This window comes from Channa argus, chromosome 17 (genome assembly GCF_033026475.1).
Source record: "Channa argus isolate prfri chromosome 17, Channa argus male v1.0, whole genome shotgun sequence".
Taxonomy (NCBI): Eukaryota; Metazoa; Chordata; class Actinopteri; order Anabantiformes; family Channidae; genus Channa; species Channa argus.
In genome coordinates this window covers 20,547,567-20,572,241 of record NC_090213.1, presented here as the reverse complement: position 1 = coordinate 20,572,241, position 24,675 = coordinate 20,547,567, and the positions used below count along the sequence as shown (strand labels likewise).

The following is a 24,675-nucleotide window of genomic DNA, read 5'->3' as shown; positions in this document are numbered from 1 at the left end:
TACTTTTCCTGATGTGGCAAACACACAAAAAAGATGAAGCTGTCCTATGAAGCAGATGTGCTGAGACTCAAATTTCAATGGGAAAGTGCTACTGAATCAGAAAGTCAATTGACTTGTCAAGCATTTTTTTGTCTGTGTGTGTGTGTGTGTGTGTGTGTGTGTGTGTGTGTGTGTGTGTCTGTGTTGTCATCGGCTGAACAGGTTGAGAACTGCTCAGAATAGGAAGTACTTTATTCACCTTTTTTATAGTGATATTACCTTTTCGTCAGTCACACACATTTCTCTGTTATTTTTGGGTGGTATTGCTTCTAAACCTGAAACCCTCAGCAATGTTGTGTTATATCATCTGGGACCACTCAATGTCATTGAGTATAATAATCACTTTACCATTTTCCTTTCAAAGGCACTGCATGTTTCTGGCTTACTGGCTTAAATGGTATATATATAATGTGCAGAAATAAAAAGCTCCCTAAAGATCTGCTAACCCATCAGGCTTACTAAGTTAGCAAAAGCTGAGGCAAATGGTGCCAAGACCAGATTCTGCATTGCTTCAGTGGTGCATTAATCTGCATATACAACTGACAGCCATGTTTGGCTGCAAGGAATGTGTCTCTGTTATTTGCTGAGTGGACTGTAGTATGAAAGTCCGTCCTTTCCAGTAGTGTGTGAGGTTTCTGGTGAAACAGAGGGGGTGGAGGGAAGGCAGTATGTGAACCTTTCCCTCTTCATCTGTAGGAAACACGCAAAAAGTGAATGAGCCACACAGCAGCTAATGCCCTCCCCCACTATTTGACACACACCACTGCTGGCAGCAAAGTCTGGAAATGTTGACACATGAAGCGAAGAGCAGCCCCAGAATCCCCACACCCCAGAGAATATGCAGGGTGGGGGGGTTGAGGTGGAACCTTGGAATGCACTTTGAGGAGTCAGTCACTTATTTACTAGCTGAACTCAGTGAACCCTGCCTGAGTCAGCCACTTCCACCACGGCCGTTCTGTCCCACCTCCTCTTCTCGCTTTTCTCTCATTTTTGTTCTTCAACTGACCCTAATGCTCCTCACGCACTCACTCCTTCCCTTCCACTCTCTTATTCACAAACACTGTCTTTCCTGGCCGACATCATCACCCATGTCCCAGACGGCCTCATCCGACCCCCACCTGACCCATGGTGCTCTTTTGCTAACCCTCCTAATGCAAGGTCTGCCTGGTTTTGGTCCTATGATAAGTAATACAACAAAAGTCAGTAGGACTGGGAGTCCAATGGACAAAACGTATTGGTGCTTCTGTGATTAAAACTCATTAGTTTGTGAAGTAAATGGACTACACTTTTACCTATTTAGACTCAAAGCACTTTACACGGCTTCTCATTCACCCATTCCCACTTACAATAGTACACTGATGGGGGAGCTGCTATGCAGCTGGCCAACACTCAGTGGGAGCAACTAAGTTGGGGACCTGACCTTTCTATTCCACCTTTCATCCACCATGTTTTTAACTGGGCTTAAAACTGAATAGTTACAGAAAGCTCAGACATGTCTTGACAATGTTACATATAGCGCTTTACTACCTATTGGCACTCAAAGCTCTTTACACACTCATACACCGGTGGGGGAGCTGCTATGCAGCTGGCCAACACTCACCGAGAGCAACTAAGTTGGGCTTCAGTTTCTTGCTCAAGGACACTTTGACATGTGACTGGAGGAGGTGGGGATTGAACCCACAACTGTGAGAATTGTTTGTTTAACAGTTGCCCATTAATGTATCAGTTGACAATTATATTTCTAATAACTGCAGTTACTAAAAAGCTGCCCCTAAATGTAACTTTGCACAATAGCAGGATATGTAATGTATACACTACTTGGTGGTATTAATGTTGAGGTGGACAGGGATCAGCCTAGGAATAATGTAATGCTGACCATGATTGACAGGTGTCAATCACAGAACTCACAGCTTCCACGGTGTCCCTTGTCCACCACAACATTACAGTGGAGTGGGTAAAAAGTACAGTGTTTACCTGTCAGTCCCCATCAACAGTTTAGGTCAACAGCAATAGTCTTGTGTCGTCTTGATTTGTATAACTCACACTGCTGGAGCTTCATGATAGCTTCCAATGAACTCACAGTTGAGTTAACTGGTTAACCATGTTTGGGTGCTGTCAGACTGTCTTAAATAGACTGTATGAGCCAACCATGGGTTTCCTCAGTTTTAGTTTTAGTTTTATGTAGTATGTAGTATGTATGTGTATTGTGAACTGCACTGTATTATGTGACGTGTTATATTTCTGCCTACTGATGATGTCATTAGTTACATCATATAGCTTTAATAGTTTGCCTTTGTGGTAGTTGTGGATGGTAGTTTACCTTTTAAGTTTATTGTCCAGTTGTCAAGGAAACAACGGATCGCATTGATTTTGTTACAAGTGAGCATGCTGCTCAGCTTCTGATGGGTGCAGACATGACACGGTAGCTGGAGCAGAGGAACTGACTACGAGGTGGGTGTGGACAAGGTAGAAGAAAAAGGTTCAGTGTGTAGCTGTGGAGGCGCACGGTTTCTTACCGAGTTCTGCCAGTTTAGTGAGTTCAGCCATACTTTGAGAAACTTATGTGATAAAGCCGTTTGTGAAGGTGCTAGTGAGCTTACTGTATTTTTATGTACAATTGACCTGTCATTGGCTAAGTTGAGAAGCAAGTACAATAAATGTTCAATGTTCGTCATACAATAATCTCCATAGTGAAGTATTTGCTGGAGCATCAGATTCATCAGATTCGAGTAAGACCACCTCTACATAGACATTAAAATTGTTTAATGACAAAATTAAAATTAAAATGTTTTACTGCTGAAAGCAATGTCGACACCAGCTGGTGTCAGTTATTGGTCTTTGAAGTAAAATGAGATGAAAATGTAACTCATTTAATAGTGATTTATCCTAATGCTGTCAGAAAGTGTTTCTGGAGATTTTCGTTGATCTGTCAGTAACTATACACTTATCTATAGTAACATATCTGTTATATTTTAAGTGATATTGAAATATTTCCATTCAATTAATATTTTATTAGAAGATGGTGAATTATTTACACTTATTCACTGATTAAATTTCAGTAGACTGACTAATCAGTAAATCCTCTTACTACAGTGTATGTTAGCTTTGGTTCTGCTTTTGTTTTTAAAGACAATGACTCTAAGCCTTTAGCCTTTTTTTATTATTATAATTCTATCTCATTTTATTTAGAAAGAGAGTGTAATCAACCCTTTGGTTTGGGTTTATTGGTGTTGTGTTTATGCCAGAGTTCATCTGGCAGATTCTGTTTGGGCAGGCAGATTCAATTTCTTTGCTCATTTGGTCACTGGAGTATTTATTAGGCAGAACATACAGTGTAAAGATTTTGGTGAAAACTCTCTATTGAACTTACATCAAAAACATTACAAATGAGCAAAAGTTGTTACGTTCAACGCTGTAGTTTTGAGCAGTTGTGTCTAAGTTCTGTGGATCTCAGCCAAGTACAGCCAGATGTTTAATGTCACTGAGAAACTGGCTTTGAGCCTGGCGGGCTGTGACACCACTAAACATGCCTCAGGCACAGGCAAAGTATCAGTCAGATCGAGCTAATAGAGTGTAGCCCCAGTGCCAGGGGCAGATTGGAAAGATGAGAAAAACACAGGGTCCACAGAGTCCAACACTGACACTGCCAGAGTTATTTTCTGCACCTTTGCCCTACTTCTCTCATAAATCTCGCACAAATCTCTAACTGAATTCCTTGCTGTTCAATTTAACATAATTTATCATTGTTAAAGGCGTTTTTACATCTCACTCAATAGCCTGTTTCACATATGAACTCCAGAGCATGTTAGAAGAATTCAGCCTCGGACACTCGCTGAGTGAGAAGCATCCTCATTTGTGAAAATCTACTCTATTTCCGTGCACGGTCAGCGTGCACAGGAGGCCCAATGTTATTTAAAACTTCTGTGGAAAAATCTGTGGGAAGTTGTGTTTTATTTACAGCACATCAGAGCCATGCATCTAACATAAAAAGGTTCAATTGCTCGACTATAACAACAGTTGAGTGATAGAAACGTCATCAACACGTAATACCTGGATTCACAAAGTACAGATGCCAGTAAATGATGCTCATAAATGATGCCACTTTTTTGCACAGTAACTACACAGGTATCTTCATGAAGCTGCGTTTACATCTTTTCAAATTCCTGTCTACAAAGAGCAGATAATAGAAAGTTGGCTGAACTATAAAGTTCCCGGTTCTTATGTAATTATTATTGGCTCGTACATGCACTTGATCTATGTTCCTTATATTCTGACAGTGTGTCATTTGACATTACCTAACCTGCTTTTGTTCTGGAATCCAGGCACTTCTGAGGCTGCAATAGTACTTTGAGAGTTTCACTATATTGTATATTCCTCAATGACATTTGAACTTGTGGGTAAGAAGCAGTAAATTAGTGAGAGAGAAGGGGTGAGAAAGAACATACCCTGTCCCAATACTTCCCCAACACATTCTACAAAGGCGTCTTATCAAATCTACCAGAGACTGACTACACCTCTTGTTTTTGTACTTGTTGTTTTGACTCACCACATCCCAGCAGAAAGTAGGTCACAGGCTGACCGAGGTAAAGTATGAGGCAGCAGTTTGCCGGCCAGCCCCTGTTGAGGCAGAGCGTGTCTCCAGGAAGCTTGTTGCAGGAGAGACGTTAAACACACAAGTTCCTGTTTGACATCTGTTTCCAGCGAGCCTCGCAGGCCGGCCTTTCTCCCAGCTCTCACACTTAAGAGGCCTTGTTCACCTATCAGCCAGTTTTGACAGTTTAACAGTGCTGTGACCTCTTCCTTCCCTCCCTTCCTAGAAATTATAAAGAAAATCTTATGACGTGCCTATCATTGACTCTGTGCCCAGAATAACGAAATCTTCAAAGATAAAATCAGGGTAGACAGGTTCCTACGCAGGCCAATATGCTGCTAGACTGAAGACCCTCAGGGCTGTGAATAATTAACCAGGTGTATATTTAAGGAGACACGGCAGCCCTGTGTTTTTGTGTGGCGAGCATTTGCTTGATCTATCAATGATCGCCTCCACCATTTTATTCTTAAAATCTGCAGCTCAAATGAAAGCATGTCAGAAAGAGCTACTCAAAGCTCTTCATACAAGTTATCTAGCCAGAGATCCTCTGCCACTGGATGCTCAGAGATGGCTCTAGTTTGTTATTCTGTCGTCACTGAAGTGCGTGATAACTCTCTAGGTAGAGCGGGCGTCTATCAATCAAGCAGTTGTTGGTTCGATCCCCGGCTTGTTTGGTCACATGTTAAAGTGTCCTCTAGCAAGACACTGAACCCCAACTTAGCTGCTCCCGGTGAGTGTTGGCCAGCTGCATAGCAGCTCCCCCATTGGTGTATGAGTGTGTTTGTGACTGTGAGTGTGAATGGGCGAATAAGAAGCAGTGTAAAGCACTTTGAGTGCCAATAGGTAGAAAAGTGCTATATAAGTGAAGACCATTTACCATGAATTGCAGAGTTCTGGCAGAGACCCGTCACAGGAACAGCCAGGACACAGTGTTTGTGTATCACAGTGAGAGATGGCACTGCTGCTCCCACCTGGAGTCCACAGTGTTATTACTCTGTGATGTCATGTTCACAGTGATAGGCTGTGCTGTGTTGACCTGAATGCAATACAAATGCGAGCTTGTTATGCTGAATGCTGACTATACTACTTTTAAAGAGGTCAAATGCATTGTTCCAGTAAGTGCTTTGATGTAGGTGAGTTAATTAAATTGATCACAGTATATTATATTTCACAACCTCATATCAATATATTATATATTGTGCAACACTGGCTCCTAAAATTTACATTCATGGACAACTAAACTGCAGACCAAATATAGAGAACATAGTAATAGCAATAATAATAATCATCATCATAACAATAACAATAACGACAATAATAATACAAATGTTTTTTTATCTGCACAGGTAAAACCATAAGACATGCATATATATATATAGGACAATAGTGCATGAGGACAATAGTCAGCATGGCCACTTCGAGCAGTCTAAAGCTACACAGCCCCGTACACAGAAAGTCTGCAGAGTTAGAAGAACACACACTCAATACTGAAGTAAAAGTGCCAGTTTTGGTCTAAAAAACGAATGGTAGCCATAGCAGAATGTGTTCTGCACGATGATTTTGTATGTGATTTTACACCAGATGCCCTTCATGCCTCAACCCTCCCATTTTTTTTTTTTTTTATCCGGGCTCGGGACTGGCACCATGGTTGCTCTTGGTGGTACTAGGACTAGTCAGTAATCTCACATAAAAAGGAACATAGGGCACCTTTTGATATGAGCAAGTCTTACCATACCATACATACTAAATAAAATATATTCAAACACAGACCGGTATTTGAGTATGGTGTGAAAGTACTCTGTGATAGTCTTCCATTCACTACAGCCACTAGATGTTGCCAAATGATAATAAATAGCTTTTTGGCACAAGGTACAAGTGATGTACTTTGTATTTCACAGGAGGAGACTCTCACAAGTCTCTAAACCTCTATATATATATTAAAATAATAAGGAAACGTTGACAGTTAATGTAAAAGCCTAGTTGCTACTGATCATGTGTAAAATGTTTTCTTATGTGTTATTCTCCAATAAATCTAATCTTCCAGTTTCAGTTTCTTGCAGTCTGTAGCATTATTAAACATAGTATTGTATTTGCAGCAGTTTATTTTTTAGGAAACTGGGTTGGATTGTGGATTGTTACACATCAAACATCTGCAATTTTGCATTTTTCATTTTGGATAGATACAAATCCATAGAAATATGACTGGTAATATGCTACTGTTTTGCCCTTAGTGGGGTAAATTGTGAACACAAATGCAGAAAAAATGAAAGTTGTCAAACTGAAATTATACATGCAAAAACCAAACTGTTTAGCACAGTGAGGAGGGAAGTGAAGTAATATCAATAGATGCATTTTGCTAAATGCCATTCAGTTAGTCATCATGTGTTTGATGTTCTGCCCACTTCCCTCCACAGAGGCTGATATTCTGCTGTCAGGGATGTGATACAGTCTGACTTTATGATTTTATGAATATGTTAAAACCCCTGTATGTTTTCCTCTGTGGAAACAATGAGTGGTAGTAGGTGCAGCCTACATTTCCACTGATTTTTTTTGTGTTACAGTGGGTGATTAAGATTTTCCACTTACTGTAAAGTTGCTGGCAGGGTTCTCTGTAAGTAATTTGTTAGCCATTACCATCTTAAATAAATGCAACTTAAATTTCTGCACAGTTACATCTGCAGCAACTCAGTGCCACTACATTCATGATAATAGCTTTACATTGAAACAAATCAACATGCAGAGAGAGTAGCTGCTTCATGACCACCAAACACAGTCTTCGTAGTGATTGTTTTGCTGTAAGACCCATGCAGGCAGGAGGTGTGAAAACTTCTACTACTGTGTGAATTTGCAGGTAGAGACTTCCAATTTTAGCAGTATTGATGCAGCTTCTGATCGTAAACTGTGAGCAGAGGGGTGCTTGGTTTCTCTCTGGGCATGTGGGAATCTGTGTGAGGAGGGGGAAGAAAAAAAGGAGCTCTGTGTGTTGTTGTTCCTCACTGCTCCAGGCTGAGATCAGATTAATCAATAGCAGGGATAATGTGGAGATGAGTAGCATGACATCAATATTAGGCACAAAGGCCCAGCAACACCATTGTGCTGGTCCTCAGCCCGCCCTGTGCTCAGTAAACAGTGGCTCCCCATGGAGAAAGAAACTCACTTATCCATCTATTCAAGCTCTAGTTTCTGTACAGTACATTGTGGAGGCTCCCATACAAAGCCACTTCATCAATGGGGGTGGTCAGTTACCTGGTTAACAGAGAATGAAGACACCTGCTACATAAACAGTAAAAGTTCTCTGTGGTTTGCAGCACTATGCGAGCACGTTTTGCTGCAACTTAGCTCAAACCAGGGATCCACACCAATCGTTAATTGCAAGTCCAAGTCAAGTCTCAAATCTCTAATGGATGTAATGAGTTTTCTATCCCTTCCTGCATTGAAGGAATTGAATACTGCATTTCATTATTCTTTTATCTCCTGCCAGACAGTATCATTATTTATATTATCACCCGTCATTTTTTCCTTTAATAAACTCATTGTTTGGTTCATATAAAATCTCGAAATAGTGTCACAAATGCTCTAAAATGTATCAAAATAGTTTACTTGTAGGTGTAACACAGTTTTATGCTATGCTGTGCTTTTATGCACAGTTAATGCTATCTACCTTTAACCCACATACATACTCAATTCAATTAAACTTTATTTATGTAGCGCCAATTCACAACAAAGTCATCTCAAGGCACTTTACAGAATAAAGTCAAGACTATAGATGTATAGAGAGAACCCAACAATTCCCCCTTGAGCAAGTCCTAGTTAACAGTAGAGAGGAAAAACTCCCTTTAACGGAAGAAACCTCCAGCAGAACCAGGCTCAGGGTGTGCGGCCATCTGCTTTGACCGGTTGGGATGAGTGGAAAGTGAAGAGAGACAGAAACAGGAGAGAGAAAGGAGCAACAGAGCAACCAGTAGCTGCTATGTGGAAATTATTTCAATGCTCAATGTTTTATTTAAAGTTCTAATTTATAATTAATAAAGTTATTATTTAGCTGTCAGACAGTGAAGCCAGACTGATCCTCTCCACATAAACACAAACAGACACACAGAGTTGCTGTGTGTTGTGTTTTTTTCTGTCTGCCACTTTCGATATCCATCTTCAAGGACAACTCCACATTCATTTTTGGGATATTCAAGGTAATCCCATGTGTCTTATTTATATTCAAGGGGAAATTAACTTCACTCTGCCCTGTCCTCCACTGCATCTTTAAGTCTCACAGGTGAGATTCTCTGCTGCATTTTTGCCGAGTACTAGTAATAAGGATGAGTCTTAAGTGTGACTCCAGTCCAGATCACAGACTCGAGTCTCCATCTCTTAAAGAAAAGCATTAATTCAGATTTTGGTGTTTGTTTGTGATTACTTTTTGAAAACATCTGCTGTGCACATATGTCTCTTTTCAAATAGCCACCAAAAAGTTCTTTAATAATACAAGGCTAATGCAAAGTCCCCTCTTTGCACTGCAGTCACTGTACTCACATTAATGGTTAAATATTCAAACCAGGTTGGCTTTGCAGCAGCCCAGCAGTTGGATAAATAGCTACAATCTCCCTGTTGATCAGGCAGCAGCAGCAGAAACCCTTATCATACTCTGTAAAGAAGCAGACGGAATGCATGAGTGAGCAATGCCACTACCTTTCCTATGCAGGTCATCTCTTTAGATGAACACCACTGATGTCTAATTTTGTTTTGAGTTAAACCGTTTTTGTGAAACCATTGAGGAGATTATATATGACGCATTTTCCTGTCTCCACTTTAAAACTGAAATTGAAGCCTAAAAATTTAATGAGATTTAGCACAAAGTCAGGTGTGATGATTTATAGCTTTTCTCTTTTTTGTATAACTGTAACCTAAAGATCTGTTATATCATTTTATAGATTTAAATGATTTCAGAAAATTAACCAAAATCTATCTATATCTATATCAATGTATCTATATTGCACTTTATAAGATGATGAATATCAATAGAGTTTTATAAATATAAACAGAGGATTATTAAGCCAGGGTGCACTCACTAAGTCTCTCTTTCACAAAACAAGCCCAGATGTTTAGCCCAGTTATTATGACTACATGATATTTACTTCAGCAACATTTGGAAGCGAGACAGTTGTTTTTAACCAAAATCAATTAAAATGTCAGTTTTATCCATAAACATTAACCATATGGCTATTATGGTTACCATGACAACAAAAATTGTTACGGTAATTGGATAATTTTAATAAAAACTGAAATACAATTGTTTTACTGAACCTATTATTTTTCCTAATTAGGTTAGGTACTATTTCCAGGAAGACAAAACTTTCAAGAATACGTAATGCTCCCATTTGTCTTATGACTGCTGTGTGTTTGAAGTTTTTACACAAATGAATTATACTATCATGAGAAGCGACAACTTCAGCCATGACAGTAACACCACCAGGTGGTGTTACTGTCATGGCTGAGCAGTGTATCAACCAAAATCAGTGTTTGTCCATTCATTTATTCTATTCGCAGAAACAGATAACACCAGACAGCGTGTTCTGTCTCATTATTCGAGTTATTTATTGTTTAAAGAGACAAACAGTGTCTGAGAGTCATTCATGCAGCACTCAGATGTACTATTAGGCTTGTGGAACATTTTCTGACTCATTCCTGGCTTCCTCCTTCATATTATGACTCAGAGGCATAGGGTGAACAAAGTGTGTGCGTGTGTGTGTGTGTGTGTGTGTGTGTGTGTGTGTATTCAGTATGGCGACAGAGACCTAATGTTGGAAAGAAACTGGAATCATCCCAACATCCATTTCTAGAGAAGGTGATCCCAATACTGCATTATGTATTTACAATTGAATATCTGAAAGTTAAATTCAGAAAGTTTATACATAAAATGTAGAGTTTATTGTCAATTCATGATCACTCATGCACTTAGGAAAATGTTCTGTAAATTGTGTCCCGATCTTATAGTATACACTGAAGGCATAGAAACCTTTTACACTGCATTGCTAGAGGGAGACTTAGAGATAATTACCAATCAATTTAAAAGGCTCAGTTCAAGTAGATTTTACTGAGCCTTTTAAAAATAATAGCATTATTTTGTAGTATGCTGTTTCCAACATTTCATAGATCCTGTGAGTAATGATATGAATGAATATGAATATAAATGCATTACTGAGTAAACCTGCAGGAGCATCTGAATGGAATGCAGCAGTATTTTTGAGCTGGTTAGATGGAAATCTAACCAGCTCAAAAATACTACAGTATGTCTGAATATGATGTCAGATCAGCTATCCTGATTCAGTTTTGTAGCTCCTCCCATAGAATTTTTTCACATATTCAAAAATGCATCTGTCTGAGACAAATAGATCTCCCTAAAAACTCAAACCCTGAGAAAAGCCACTTGTGATCATGGGAAATGCAGTAACATTAATTCCCAAGGTCCAAATATATAATGACAATATGCTATTTCAAACTCAATATAGGAAGGAAGCAATCAGTAAATTGGATAATTAATTATGTATTTGCATGGTAGTAGTGCTAAATAGTAATAAATGAAATGAATGAGCGACTGTGGTGCAGGAAGGTAGAGCGGTTGTCCACCAATCTCACAGTTGTTGGTTCAATCCCCGGCTCCTCCGGTCACATGTCGAAGTGTCCTTGAGCAAGAAACTGAACCCCAACTTAGTTGCTCCCGGTGAGTGTTGGCCAGCTGCATAGCAGCTCCACCATCGGTGTGTGATTGGGTGAATAAGAAGCAGTGTGAAGTGCTTTGAGTGCCAATAGGTAGAAAAGCACTATATAAGTGCAGAACATTTACCATTTGAACTAATCTTAACACGTTATTTAGTAAACTCAATCTTAAAAAAAGAAAAAAAATATTTATGGTTAATAAAAGAAAAGCTGCCTTACTCCTGGACGGGAATTGAGAGGAGCAGAATCATTCTGGGTTGATGAAGTAGTTTATTGTTCTAGCTCAAAAAGAAATACTCAGTATGTAGCTTCTTAAACAGGAACCAACACTTTTTCTGGTAGCACTGTCAGTGTTTTCACAGTGCTTTTTGAGATTTACCTACTGAGCACATCAGCATTACAATTAGAAATCAAATGTACAGATTAAACGAAGAATTGTGCAGGCTGTACTATGGAGTGTAGTACCTCTTAAATATCAAACAAATAACCTTTGTTTAATGGCTCAGTTCATTTGAACTTTAACATAACACTAATGAAATGAGGCAGGGTTATTAGAATCAGCTCCTGTGACCTTTTTTTTTGGTCTTTTGCAGCAAACCTGCTTTTTACTTTTTTAGTTTAAAAATAAAATAAAAAATTTTCAGAAAATTCAACAAGCTGGTATATACAGTACTAAACAGGTTTACATAATTAGAAGGCAAAATCTTTCCAAAATATTTGTGACATTTCTGAGTAGTAACAAGTGACGTGCTCAAAATATTTTTTTTAGAATTGAAATTTGAATTAAGTACAAACACATCTTAACTGAAGAATCCTCTAAACATACACTGTAGAGTACATAGGCTTTATCTGTGCAGGAATGGGGAAGTGAAAAGGGGTCCAAATTCCCCCACCACCTTCATTAGTACAGTCAGAGTGTGTGTGTGTGTGTGTGTGTGTGTGTGTGTGTGTGTGTGTGTGTGTGTGTGTGTGTGTGTGTGTGTGTGTGTGTGAGGTGCGCATGCGCGCGTGTTCATGTGAGGGAGAAGAAGAGAGAGAAAAGGTTGATTCTGTGTCCTAACTCCTTCATCTACCCATGTGAGTCCCGCCACTAATCATCCTGTGGTGGAAAGGTTGTTGTTACGGGCCCAAGCAGATGTTTGAAGAAAAGATTATGACAGCTAACTAATATGGAACAGGCTTAGAATATTCCACTTTGTCATATATATATATAGTACACCCACTGTGCTCATGCTGAAGCGTGTATACAGGTACTGAGTTATCTTAGGTACAGTATCAAAACACATCAACACACAAAAAAATAGTTTAGCTATTAGTTGAGGGGCGACTACGGTGCAGGAGTCCATCAATCCTGCATTTTCTGGTTCGATCCCCAGCTCCTCTGGTCACATGTCGAAGTGTCCTCAAGCAAGACTGAACCCCAACTTAGTTGCTGACAGCAGCCAGCTGCATAGCAGCTCCCCCATCTGTGAGTGAGTGTGCAAGAAGAGAAGCAGTGTAAAGAGTTTTGATTACCACTAGGTAGAAAAGCGCTATATAAGTGCAGACCGTTTACCTCAGAGTTTTTTAATTTGAAAATCAAAGATATTGCTCTTTGCATATACACACACACACACACACACACTTGTCACACATTTAATAAAGGGGTTGAACTGAATTCTGTTCAGAGTTATTAAGCTCATTTAGGCTGAAAGTCAGTGGAAGGCAAGTAAAAGTCAAAGTATTGTTCTTGTTTTCTTGTTTGTTGAGATATCGTTAGGACCTCACCGGTGACAGAGGGCAGAAAGAACAACTGGTTAGATAAACGTCACCTGTGACCTGCCATTAATTCACCTACCATCACATGATCAATTGGCAGATTGGCTCTTGTAGTACAATCAGACCAATTTTACTGTACTTGTAAATCGTTGAGTTTTCTATTTTTTTGCACATGTCAGTGGAAGCAGGCTAGAAAGAAATTGTCAATATGCTCTAACAAAAAGACACAGGCTTGAAAAGACACTTCAAAGCATTTTCAGGATATTGGACAGCATGCACATGAATGGATCAGATCCCTGTGTATTCTTGTTACATTCTTCTTTTCATAAATATGTAGACATTTTAGGCCCAGTTTGTGAAGATGGATTTCCATTCAATTAAATTTAAAAATTTCTATAGCACCAAATCACAGCAATATAATCACAGTCCCCCTTGAGAAAGCATTTGGCGGCAGTGACCAGGAAAAAAAATAAATTGTCAGATACAGTATAGTTAGTCAGATACAAATTAGCTCTTTAATGTCAGCTTGGTAAAGCTTTCACATGTTCTTCTTTGCTTGGTTTGTTGAGACCGACCACATACAAAGTTTACACTGATCAGCCATAACTTCAATACTGCATCACCTGATTGTTTTAATCTTGTGGCTTATTAGTGTATACAGTAAAAACCTAAAATTGACAACGTGTCATGAGAAAGAACATAAGATTCTTATATTAATTATTAATTATATAACCTATAAATACATTGAAACCATTGTGTAGCATTTAGAATTTCTTTGATTGCTCAGTGGTGTCTAGCAGCACAACCCGCAGAGCGAGTTGGAATAATGCGAAATAATGAGAAACTAGGGCCCATGTCCCAGTGTGGTGTTTTAAAGATATTAACAGGCAAGAGGTGGAGTCCAGTTTAGAGAATTCTGCACAGTTAGAACACTTTGTTCCTGCTCCAATCATAAGGTAGGAGTTAATAAAGTCTGTAGGGTTGTGTCTGTTTCCACTCACTTCAGCAATTAGCTGCACGGTTACTGTTTAGTAGAGCTTTTTAGGGTCCGTGAGAGACACATCCCGCAGTTATGAAGGACATTATTCCCATACTCTCCAAACCTGGCAAACCTTTTATTAATACTTACACAGCAGCTCTGATTCATCATCACCATGGTTGCTGTCCCCAAAAAGTTGATATAGAGACAGATACGTATTTGTCTTATTATAATAAGACACACACGTATGTGTCTCTATATTAACTCAAGGTGATGCGTATCACCTTAATTTTTTTTTTTTTTTCATAATGGAAATTTAACAAGCAAAAATAATGACCGGTCAGACAGACAAACCAGTATACTTTTTAACATGTTTTTTTATGTTTTTTTCCTCTGGGCAGCCTGGATCATTATAATTCCATCATAGCATTAGGTAGCTAAAATAGCCTCTTACAAAAAAGGGACAAAAAGGGACTGTAGCAAATTCTCTGTTCGCCTGTCTGAGTTTCAGGGAGTAATTTGTGGTGTGCAGAGAGGTTGACCTCGGTCAAGAAACAATGCAAGGATAAAGAAGACTCATTTAGCCCTGTTCAGAGATTTAATATGGCCTCGTCCCAGGCTGTGTCCACTGGGGTGTCAGCTGCGTTGCCACAGACCAGCTAAAATGCTAAGGACCCTCACAAAGAGATGTCCTTCAGTCATACCTTCCTGGAACTCAGTGCCACTAGACAAACCAATGTCTTTCCACAGGCCGTGGTCTACCATCTCATTTCAGCCATTGCCGTCTCATCCACAAATAGCAGCAGTTTGCGTGTGTGTTTTTTCTCCAGAGGTTGGACAGGGCTGATCTGAAGGGAAGACTGGCCACTTCAGTCTGTGTAAAGTTTGCTCTGCACTTGGTGAGAGTGGCAGAGGGGGGAACTTTGAGACAGAGCAAAAGAATAGAAGGACTTAGCATTTCTGCTTCTAATTTAACCTAGAAGTGTGGAGAATTTCAGTCTTGTAAGTGCTCCCACAATGCATAATCTGTGTGTGTGCGCTCAGGAGCAGTTCTGCAGTGCTTTTATTGTGAAGAAAATAAGGGGCCACAATACCAGTCCTTCAACAGTGACTGATGAGAAACCAGTCCAAAATCTGAACTGCTTACATTTAAAATAAACCATTTGCATATGAGTAAGATTAATTCCCCTTTTGATGGACTGGTGAATAAAACAGTGCATAAAAATTTCCCTATGTGACCTTTCATGAGAGAAAGGGAATTTTACATGCAAGAAAAGAGCAAGTGATCACTGCATCATCATACTGTGTGTGTATATCTACTGAATAGATAAAGATGTGAAAATTCACTTTCATACCATTATTTGGAGAGACTCACTGAATCTCTTACAAACACAACAGGAAGGAACATTAAACTTGTTTTGAACACTAAACAACAGTATTGTCACATCTAATTCATTTTAAATTATTATTGGAAAAACAATCAGATCACTAAGAAAAATGTGATGCAGTATAGACGGTTAGTGTGTGCAGTGTGCTGTGGTCTGGCTGCACTGTGTTACACAGAGTTGTGGTGGTGTGAGGTTTGGACTCTACCAGAATGACTTATCCAAAAACACCTACCTGCATTTTCAATGAGCAGTCCTCCTCGAACTTGTAACAATTTCAATGTTTAAATCAAGAGGAAATCAATAGACGTTAAGAGAATATTGATCTTTTAGGAGTCAAGAGAGTAAGTGAGTAATTTGACCTGTGGCCTGCTTTTTAAAAACAGCCCACTGTGTGTGTGGTACAGCAGACACCAGGTATAACAACTGTGAGTATTAAGAGTTTAGTACACACCAACGTGCAAATTTTGTTTTTTGCGTGTTATTTATTCTGAAGAAGCTCAGGATCCAAGTCATACTCACTGCTTTATGAAAACTATCCACATCAGTCCTACTAAAATTTGACTAAGATTAAACAAATCCATATAAATATCCCATAAACAACTAGTCTTCGTGTTCCTTAAAATTTTCATGTTAATAACTTGGTCCTCATGCTAAGAGGATATTTTTAATTTAGATATATTCAGAGCATCTTCCAAATGGAAGACACCTCACCTACAATATGTAGACAGTAATTTCACTGCATTTTAGCTCTGATATGAGACTGAACGTGCTTCACTGCTTGCATTTTTGTGTCTGGCTTGGGTGTTTTGAATCATTACATTAATGTATTACAATTTTTTATGTATTTCAAATGTCTAATTCAGAGATTTGTTTTAATTACAGTAATTATGTTAATGTCCCAGTTTCAGTATTGTAGAACCAACTAATAATGCAATGACTCTGTGGACAAATCTTATGTGTAGTACCCAAATCTAATGAGAGCGATAACTAAGACAAGTCTTATTTAATCAATATTAACATCTTCAGTCGTGGCAGGAAAGGAGATTGTTAACTCTTGAGAGTTTTTATCCAAGTCTAAGTTTTTAATAAACCTGCTCTCCAGAAACAAAACAATACCAGTTCAGAATTTCTGCAATCATTATGTGAATGTGCATAACAAATATTAGTTAGACTGAAATACTGTGCAGCTTATTTATCACCCAATATCTGTTGTGATAGCAATCAAGTGATGAAAACCAAACACCTATCACATTTGACACAACGTTCACGGATGATACAGTTCTTCCTCCTGCAAATATTTCCACTGTGACTTGTGATGTTTGGGCGTGCAAAGGGGTCCAATCAATAAGCACTACTTTCTCTTCTCAGGTTGAGTCATCAAGACTGTTGCCCAAAAGCCACTAAACCGCACTGTGTTACATTTGCGCACACTTGAAACCATAACCTTTCATTTTGTACCCTTGCTCTTGATTTGAAGCAGTCAGGTCTTATGTTGAAGTACTTAGACTGACCTACAGTATGGTAATTCTCTGCATTGGGGGAGTACAATACATAATAGCATGTATATTACAAGTTGTGTCATTTTGAGGCATTTACAGTCTAAAGCATGTTGCATGACATGCAACATGCTTTAGACTGTAAATGCCTCAAAATGACACATGTCAAACTGACATGCAACATGTTTAAACACCATAATGGTGGATTTGTGATTTGTCACAGAAACCAGTACCTTAGTGGTACCTGATTTCAAATCAGTGATATCAGCGGGCTTAATGATGGCTTTCTGAGACCCTAACATGCACATAATTAGGTCGACTGTACTTTAAGATTAGGATTCAAATTAATATTTTTTAAAGTGATTTATTGTAAAGCACGCCTCTTTTTTTCTCCACTAAAAATGAACTAAAAATAACAACTTTCATGAGCTCGGTATTACATCTACAGAGTGGATTTAAAGTGCACCTTTATATGTTTTCTTAGTGTTTTACATGTTCTTCCACTATAAAAGCCCTTAATACACATATCAAGGCATTGTGTGCCTTTTTCTTAAGATTGCAAAATCCAATAACTGACAGTAATCAGATTCTATATAGCGCTATTCTGCTTTGCCCACAAATGATAAATGGTCTGCACTTATATAGCGCTTTTTTACTTATTGGCATTCAAAGGGCTTTACTCTGCTTCTTATTCACCCATTCACACTCACATAAAACCGATGGGGGAGCTGCTATGCAGCTGGCCAACACTCACCAGAAGCAACTAAGTTGGGGTTCAGTGCCTTGCTCAAGGACACTTGACATGTGAGCAGAGTAGCCAGGTCGAACCAACAACTGTGTGACTGGTGGACGACCGCTGTTCCTTCCTGTGGCACAGTCGACTACCCAATGTAATTTACTATAAATTTCCAATATTGCTGTGTTTTCCTGCAATTTTGGAAAAATGTATATTTAAGGAAACAAGAAAAAAAAAAGAATAACGATGTAAAACAGGGTTAAATGTTTAACAAGGGTTTTTACATTGTCAGTTAACGATAACTAAGACAATACATTGCCAACAAACCTGTAAATCACCATTATGTCTGATGTGTGTGTGAAGTGAAGAATAATTTTACTAATTTGAGGTAGTGTTTTATGAGACTGTACAAACATTGCAAGTAAGTAGGAAGTAATGAACTTCAATCATAAAAAGAAAAATCGTCATTATTATACAAACATATTTTGTCAAAACCTCCCCCCCCCCCCCCAAGCTGGAAAACAAAGGCAATGCAAGGCAACATTATACGAGAGTGCATAGGTGAAAAGTAGTATAATTAAATCAGGAGGCCTGTTCCAGATGCAGCCATACAAACTTAAGACACTGCGGTTCACTTATTAGTGGATCCTCCCACACTTTGGTAGATGTTGTCTTTGGCTTCAGTCCATATAAACCATTGTTCCAAAATTTTCGGGGCTTATCTCTGCACCTTTTGGCCAATTATAACTTGGCTCTTATTCTTGCTTTCGATGAAGGGTTTGCATCTTGTGAAATGTCTTCTATAAAGTCCTCGAAAAGTCTTGGAAGAGCAAGGCAAATTTCAAAGGCAAACAAAGAAGATTTGGTTTTAAAAAGACATAAAAAGGAAAAGTTCTGAATTTTAGCTTCTAGTTGATGTATTATTGCATCTTTCTCGGTGGGGAGTGATGCTGGCTTGAAAGACTTCAACACTACCAGCCATGCGCTGAGATGATAGAGTTCTATAGGTAAGAGGGGAAAATGGCAGAGCTCAGCAGGGGAGGGAAGGATACAGAGAAGCACAAAGAAAATGTACAACACAACCTAAATCACCCAAACAGTCACTGCCACAAAGCCACAATCCAAAATCTAGAATCCAGAATCCAAAGAACAGTCCACAGATCTGTAAATAATGATTATGAGACTCACAGGGCAGGGCAGGGTCAGGCAGAGGCAATGGCCAGGGCTGAAACAAGTCAACGCCAGCGGGTCAGGAGCAGGAAATAACAGGCTGGAACATTGCACATGCACTCACACACAGCAACCACCAATCTGGCAACAAAAAGGAGCTGAAAACATTTAAATATGCCAGAGAACAGGTGAACAATATGAGTAGTTGATTACTGGGCTGTACCACTGCAGGAGGGGAAATTAGGAAGATGATATGCCAAGGCACAAATCAGAGAGAAGCGGGGAAGTAGAGGGCTTCCTTTTGTTTCTTCCAAGAATTCTGAATGGTGTTTGTGTAATGTTCGTGTCTGATTGTTATCCACAGTTTTTTCAGATTCCTAACAACTTATCAGCTGTCTTGCTTGATGATGATTTATCCTTTTTATATCCAAATTTTTGATATTCATATTTTTATCCTAAACACGTCTTCAGCAAACACAAATGTAATCTTCCTAACATTCCAATAATGTGGACTGTATGTGTAGGTACACTATTCCACTACTCTGTAAAGACTAATCAGTCAAACAGTCTAGTCCCCTTCCGTGTGCGTGTGTGTGTGTGTGTGTGTGTGTGTGCATAACATATATTTATACCCTCACGTCACTTCTCTAATTAGCTCCCTTGCTCTGTGTGGCTCATCTAGCCTGCTATGGCTGCTTTGTGGCTAGGAAATGTGAGCAAGCCTCCAGCTCAGCTTTGGGTGAGAGAACAAGTCAATGTGCCCCCTTATCCAATGTCTATCACACTGGCATCAACACAGTTAGAGTAAATTGACAGCCTGCACTGCCTGACTCACCCTCAAGAGACTATGGTGATATTATTCCTATTTGTTGTGGTATCAGTAGTCTCCTTCTTTGGCCAGATCTCTGTTAATAAAGATATTTTTCATTTCTGATTTAATTGGTTCTGTAAAATCTGAGGTATAAGAAGATAGCAAGTCCGGAGTTAAATCGTTTTGGTCTTTTGTGTGGCCTTTTCACTAGAAAGAAAAACTGGCAACTGTGGCGCAGGAGATAGAGTGGTTGTCCTCCAATCCCCCAGTTACTGCTTTCATCCTAGGCTTGACATGAGGAAGTGTCATTGAGCAAGACGCTGCTCCAAGCCTGAATTTTAAGAGATGGTGAATGTCTGAAAGCTGGATTTCTATTCAATTGCACTGATATTGCACCTGTATATACTTTTACAACTTGAGATATCACACACACAAGAGAATGTGTGAAAATTTGTTTTCTTTGCCGTATGAACAGGCTTAAACCCTCCAGCCCACTCACACATACACATATGATCACACACATGCATGCTCTTGGTTTTGCACGCACACACACACCCCACACACACATGCAGACGTTGCTTTTGAAGGTTTTGACGTGGGCGATGTCTGTGTGTCAGCTTTTTCCTGTGGAGAGACTTTTTTCCACTTGCTTTTTTCCATGTGTGCTCTGAGCATCAGCTTTTTGTCAAAACGATGGTTCGAGTTTTTGTCATGATGCATGCACTAAATGTATTATTTTTAATAAAGGCTTCAACCTCAGCCCTGTGGCCCCACGCTTTTCTCCATCCATTTCCACCAGGTTCAATTAATAATTCATTGTATAATCCTAGTCACATTTATGTTTGCCCTTTGCAAATTACAGGTCTAATTAGCACAGAACCTGCTCCCTCCCTCACTTCTTCTAAAAACACTCCACATACACACTTAAGTCTTATCTATCCAAGTCTCAGTGGATATTTTTCCTATTGGCAATAAACACACAAGATGTTTGTGTGTTTTCTTTATACTGGCAGGTGTTGTGTTTTCTAGAATGAGATGTCTGCAGACACCAAACTTATTTCATTGTTGATTCAGCCAATTGCACAGGAAGAGGTTTAGACAAAGAGATTATTGCGTGTGCGTATCTGCCTATGGCCGTGTGAAAAGTAGGAAATGCAAAAAGCATGTGCATTTTTTCTGTCAAAGAATTTGTCTATATCTATCCTTTGTGGTGAGTCATGTTGTGCATGTTGTGCAGTTATGTGGTATTTATGTTTAAGGCTAAAGCTGTGTCAAATGAAAACCAACATGTGTCTGAGTCATATTGAGTCACACCAAAATGTTGGGCAGACTGTTTAAAACTGAAACTCAAATTCACAAATATCAATGATATTAGCTGTTGGATGCATCACAGAGGAATATAAATAATGACAAATGACTTGTCATTGTGCATGAAGACCTAGAGAGAGCTGAGGCAGAGCAGCTCTCCTAGAGACATTTGAAACATCAAGCTCAGTCTATAGATAACCCCAGTGTTTCTGTCACATGTGCTGCTCGTTACCATATAAGATAGCAATATGACTCACTCTACTCACTGACCTACTATGTGGGAAGTCATGATTCATGCAAGCTGCATTTAAGCAGGCAGGGCCCAAAATACTCTGGCATGCCATCACACAAACACATACCCACCTATCACACACATACACACAGTTACACACACCTCACTTGCTCAGTCATACTCACCACCCACAGATACTGACAGGCTCAGTCGCTGTTGGTTAACGTACAGTGAAAGACATGAGAAAGTTGTCAGAGCAAAGAGTGGAATGATAAGATGACTGGATGTTTGCTGATGGTGTTCTGAGGTAATGCTACTGTAAAGTGTTCGTGGCTTGGTTGTTATTTTCTCTTTCTGTGGTGTATGGAAGGCTAAGACAATGCAGTTTAGTCTTATTCATCAGGAATCTCCAACACTTTATGGTTTAGTTTATGACCTGAGCACCATTTTAGATGGGGATCTTTGTTTGTCTCGTTCTTCAAGGTGAGAAGGTTTTTTTTAACTGTGATTAGTCAGCAACAAACACAGAAATAGCATCTTGAATGTCATTATGATAGAAACAGCTGCCAGGCACCACAGTAACACCAGATTTTGTAGACATGTTGTAGAGGCCTGTCCTCAAACATGTGGCCAAGAGGTCTAACCATCTGTTTCAGCTTGTCTCTTCGTTGATTGTTTGGGTTTATCTCTGGTGGCAAAGACAGAAGCCCAGATGCTTTATGACGCAAATATTGGCTGCTAATGAGTTTTTTGGTGTGTAATATGACTGACTTTCTGGATATTTCCATTGCTGGGAGATGAACTAACTCTAGTGTAAATTAGGCTGATAATCCAAGCGCATTCTGGGCCATGAGAGTGTTCCAACACACTCACTGTCTCAGTCAGTTCCATTCATCAGTGTCAGCATGGAATGGTCCAATTTGGTGACACCAACCTAACCTGGGTTACTGTGAGCACCAAACCATGCTAAACTTAGAGCATTGCATTAAAGTGGTCCAGAGCAGGTAAATGGAATGCACTCATTTTTCTACCTATTAGCACTCACAATCAGACACACATTCAGCCGCCGATGGGGGAGCTGCTATGCAGCTGGCAACACAACGCTCAACGGGAGCAACTAAGTTGGGGTTCAGTGTGTTGCTCAAGGACACTTTGACATGTCACCAGAGGAGCCGGGGATTGAACCAACAACTGCCAGAATGGTGGACAACCACTTTCCTGCTCTACAGTCGCCGACAGGTGTCTCCTGTCAACCACTTCTATTAGATCAAGGACGACATTTCTGCAGTCCAGTTTTAGATAATTAGCTCATGTGCATCGAGCTTTCCTTGAATTGATGCTTATTCCTCTGACAAAAGCCCAGGGAGAAATTATTGATTTCTACTTGAATAATATGAAGATGGACTTACACTTAATGAGTCCTGCTGTAGTCAGAGACCACACTGTGTCTCACACTTCAGACTTTATACGTAGAACTTTTGTTTAAAGGATCTGGTATTTGTTTTCATGCAAAAACAAACCAGGAATACCTGTGTTATTGTATTTACTACTTATCAAATGTATTCAAACATTTGTGTCAGTGTGATCATATATGGCAAAGATACACTGCTGTGGTTTCACATTCCTCAGTATATTATCATATATTATTGCCAGGCCAGCATTAGCTGCATATCTCAAATATAGCTGCCTTGCATAAATTATTATAGGATCAATATCATCATCCCAGTGATCTTTTGAAAAGCTATTTAGGAGTGTAAGAAATGACCTAATACCTGTACTTGCTGTTCTCTGTTAGAATATAGAAAACACCTCACCCCAGTAAAGGTTCTTGTGTTTATAGATTAAGTCACTTTAGATTTAGATTTTATTACTCAGTTTGCTTCTTGCATTGCAGATGCACATCAGTCTTACTTCCTCAAAAAAAAAAAAAAAATTTGCTTCCTTTAAACATAATTATTTGTGATTTAACAGCAATGCTAAGAGACACATTTATGAGATTTCCTCAATTAAAAGTTTTCTGTCTGGTTGTTTTTCAGTCTGACCACTAGCTTTGTTTGTGTCACTAACAGTTATTAGCAGGTGCAAACCACAATCAGTGATTAGAACATGCCGTTTTTTCAGAAAAGAGGAATCAGTTTTGTTTTTTAGTTTTGATGACAGTTTACTATTGATGGCAATAAAATGGTTTTGCAACACTGCCATAAGCTACAGAGGCAGTGTTGTGTCAACCTAGACAGTAACTTTACTAAATGAAATTACAGCCTCACAGAAATAACCTTTATTTATTGATTTAAAAGTCTACATGACTGATAAGGATCATTTCTGGGCATTTTAATTCATTAGAAGCCTAAACAATCGGTATGAAATAAAATGTTCCAGAAAATATAAAGAGGAGTGGAATTGCATAATAGCCAGGAAGACATTTGAAGCAAGCTGGGAGCACTATGTCCTAGTCCATACGTATTAACATTTAATATTACAGCTCAGATAATGTAATCCCTGTTTAATCAATCCCTGTGCCTCATATCCCCATTCTTTGTTTCTAATAAATTTCTGGGTTTCTGATGATCTTTGCCATTTGTCTCAAAGAGAACCCATATGATTAGGGGCGACAGGAAGGTAGAGCGAGTCCACCAATCTCGCAGTTGCTGGTTCAATCCCCGGCTCCTCTGGTGACATGTCAAAGTGTCCTTGCGCAAGACACTGAACCACAACTTACTGTAGTTGAGTGTTGGCCAGCTGCATAGCAGCTCCTCCATTGGTGTATGAGTGTGAGTGAGAATGGGTTAATAAGAACCAGTGAAAAGTGCTTTGAGTGCCAATAGATAGGAAAGCTATATATAAGTGCAGACTATTTACCACCAAATACTAAAGGAGACTGCAGTACTATATTACTTCACAAGCACATTTTAAGATTGTGATACCACAATAAATGTAATGAATTTCAAATATTATTCACTCATTTTACAAAAGTGAAGTTTAATTTCAGCATCGTGACAACAAGCTTTACAAACTGGGCACATTTCATTAAAGGGACAATTGTTTTTATCAGGATGACTTAATTAAATTATGCTATTGGTTTCATTATTGGAAATCGCACCTTAGATAGTAAAACTACAAATCTGTAGACCTGAAACAGACCCAAAGCTGTATTTTTGCTTTATTTCATTATTTACGCCAAATAATGTTTGTCATATTGTCTATAGGCCATCAGCACACACGGGGCTCTGCACATTGATGCAATCAAAGCATCTGATCATCATCAAATCTGATGTCTGAGCCCCAAGATGTAAACAACATGACCCTATTCCAATCCTCTATCTACAACACAGAATTGCTGTCATACATTTCTTAGGGATAATGAATGTGATTTGTTAATGTCATAGTAAAGTGCACATGAGTGGCACAAACACTATTCTGAGGGTATGAGGAAGTATATAGTTTCACTTGAGGAAA

At 39.1% G+C, this 24,675-nt stretch overlaps 1 protein-coding gene across 4 annotated transcripts in view; it reads left to right on the top strand.

Moving 5' to 3' along the window:
* Positions 1–24,675, top strand: part of bach2b (BTB and CNC homology 1, basic leucine zipper transcription factor 2b) — an 87,698-nt gene that overhangs the window by 24,641 nt on the left and 38,382 nt on the right. Inside the window, exon 1 of one of the 4 annotated variants that reach the window (XM_067481900.1) lies at positions 21,445–21,526. The exons of the other annotated variants lie outside the window; for them this stretch is intronic. The gene's annotated coding sequence lies outside the window, so the exon portion shown is untranslated. Of the gene's footprint in view, positions 1–21,444; positions 21,527–24,675 lie in introns of those variants that run through there. 4 annotated transcript variants of the gene reach the window in all.